The 3,038-nt window shown below is 43.5% G+C and overlaps 1 pseudogene; it reads left to right on the top strand.

Moving 5' to 3' along the window:
- The first annotated feature begins 1,234 nt into the window (after positions 1–1,234).
- Positions 1,235–2,832, top strand: LOC131272953 (apoptosis inhibitor 5 pseudogene; annotated as a pseudogene).
- The last annotated feature ends 206 nt before the right edge of the window (positions 2,833–3,038 follow it).

Here is a 3,038-nt window from a genome sequence, read left to right on the forward strand (position 1 = left end):
TTGACCTAATGTAAGGAGGAAATGGAAAGGAGAAATGAGTTTATATGGCTACGAGTCTCTAAAATAGAGTCTGGAGGTTGTCAGAAGGATTGCCCTTATGCACACCTGAGCAGAGTCTCAGAGACAGATAAAGTAGATACAACCCCAGGTATTGGTTCTTTTGAGGGCTAAAGAGACCCACGGGTTCTATGGTCATGGCAGATGGGGTTCACTGCCATGTCAGATGGCTGTTCTTTGGAGCTGGTGTTTCTGCGTGATGGAACTGGACTCAGATGGGATCTCTTTTCACAAGACTTTCATGCTACTTTACTGGAATTGTAGTTGGTATATATAGTAAGATATATTTAGGGGATTTAATCTCTGGACTGACAATATGATAGCCACGCCCTGAACCTCAACAGACTTCAACGCCTACACTCTGATTTATTGGACTTACCCCACTCAGCTAACATGGAGTTGAAGAATGTCAACCACCACACCATGGAGCCTAGAGTGCCTACAACTGAAAGCAGGAGGATTGCATCCAGTATCCATGTGGAATCTAAGCCCCCTCTTGACATAGATGTGCAATGGACACAACCAATCCAAGGTCCACAGAGAAAATGGTGCATTGGTGTGGGAAGGGTGGCCATGGTGGCTGCTGGGTATGGGGAATGGGAGGAAGAGATGAGATAGGGAGGCGTTTTCGGGACTTGGAGTTGTCCTGGGTGGTGCTTCACGGACAATTACGGGACATTGTAGATCCCCCCAGGGCCCACTGGATGGAACGTGGGAGAGTGTGGGCTATGATGTGGACTATTGACTATGGGGTGCAGTGATTCCCAGAGATGTACTTACCAGGTGCAATGGATGTGTCATGGTGATGGGAGAGAGTGTTGCTGTGGGGGGAGTGGGGGGTGGGAGCAGTGGGGTTGAATGGGACTTCATATTTTTTGAATGTAATATTTTTTTAAAAATGAATAAAAAAAAAAAAATGGATTCACCCAATTTTGCCCTCATTGTAAACATTCTATTTCTGTCTACCCCACTAGACTGGAAACCTCACGAAAGCCTAGTTGTGTCTAATTCATGTCTATATCTAGTGTCCAGCATTGACCCTGGCACATTTTAGGGCCTCAGTAAATATATTGAGAAGCTTAATAGTGCAAGTCACAGGCTTGGAGAACTTACCAGGCAGCAGTGGAGCTGGCAATGACCAAGACAGAAGCAGAGGGCCCCAGGCTTGTTGCCCATCATGCCGACAGTAGAGGAACTTTACCGCAACTATGGTATTCTGGCCGATGCCACAGAGCAAGTGGGCCAGCATAAATATGCCTATAAAGTGATATTGGATGGTGTGAAATGTGGTACCAAGGAAAAAAGATTAGCAACACAGTTTATTCCAAAATTATTTAAGCATTTCCCTGAATTGGCTGATTCTGCTATCAATCCACAGTTAGACCTCTGTAAAGATGAAAATGTATCGATTCCACATCAAGCAGTTAAAGAGTTGCCTCAGTTTTCCACTGGAGAAAATCTTACCCAAATGACAGACATACTAACCCAATTTTTCAGACAGATGACCCTGGAGAATTTAACTTAGTGAACAATGCCCTGTTAGTTGTATTTAAGATGGATGCAAAGGGGACTTTAGGAGGTTTGTTTAGCCAAATACTTCAAGGGAAGGGACATTGTTAGAGAAGGAACAATCAAATTCCTTTCAACAAAACGTAAGACTTACCAGGTGAAGTCTTAACAAAGGAAATAGAGGAGCTTATACTAACTGAATCCAAAAAAGTCCTAGAAGTGACTGGTGAAGAATTTGTTCTGTTCATGAAGATACTACCTGGATTTAAAAGCTTACAGACAGTGAGTGAAAGACAGCAACTAGTAGAGTTGCTGGCTGAGCAGGCTGACCTGGAACAGACCATCAATCCCTCAGACCCTGACTGCATGAACAGGCTCTTCCTTACCGTGCACTCACCAGGCAGTACCCCTCTTCTCTAAAAATGTCCATTCTACAAGGTTCGTGACTTTTTTCTGTGAGCAGTTTCTCCCTAATCTCAGTTCCTTAACTACCCCAGTGGAAGGCCTGGATATACAGTTGGAGGTATTGAAATTGTTGGCAGAGATGAGTTCATTTTGTGGTGACATAGAAAAGCTGGAAACAAAGTTAAGGAACTAGCTGATAAATTACTAGAGTACATGCCTCTCCCTCCAGAAGAAGCAGAAAATGGAGAGAATGGTGGTAATGAAGAACCCAAATTGCAGTTCAGCTATGTGGAATGGTTATTGTATAGCTTTTACCAGTTCGACCGAAAACTTCCAGATTTCCTAACAGCCAAACTGAATGCAGAAAAGCTCAAAGATTTCAAAATCAGGCTGCAGTACTTTGCACAAGGCCTGCAAGTTTATATCAGACAATTATGCTTGGCTCTTCAGTGGACTATAGGAGACGCCTTAAAAACAGAGGAGAACAAAATTAAAGTTGTTGCATTGAAAATAACAAAAAAATAAATTAAAAAATAACAAAAAAAATCAATGTTTTAATCAAGGATCTCTTCCACATTCCTCCTTCTTATATAAGCACAGTAACATTATCCTGGAAACCTGCACAGATGGTTGAGACTGGGCAAAAGAGACCCAAAGAAAATGGAACTTCAGGTTAACCACCCAAGGAATCTCCAACAGGACCAAAAAGGGATGTCAGGCAAAATTATAATCCTCTTAGTGGGAAGCAGCAATTTGGGCAACTTTAATTATGAGAAGAGGGAAGGGGATGTGGCTCAAGTGATAGGGCTTCTGCTTACCATACGGGACAACCCTGGTTCAATCCCTGGGGCCTCCTGGTGAAAAAGAAGAGAAAGTGCCTATGCAGCAAGCCAGTGCCCACGTGGTAAGTTGAGTGCCTGTGTGGCAAGTCAAGTGCCCATGCAGTGAGCCAGTGCCAGCACAAGTGAGTCACGCAGCAAGATGATGATGCAACAAAAGAGAGACAAAGTCAAGGTGCAGTGCAGCAAAAACCAGGAAATGAAGTGGCACAGCTGACAGGGAAACTT

Source organism: Dasypus novemcinctus, chromosome 3, assembly GCF_030445035.2.
Source record: "Dasypus novemcinctus isolate mDasNov1 chromosome 3, mDasNov1.1.hap2, whole genome shotgun sequence".
NCBI lineage: Eukaryota > Metazoa > Chordata > Mammalia > Cingulata > Dasypodidae > Dasypus > Dasypus novemcinctus.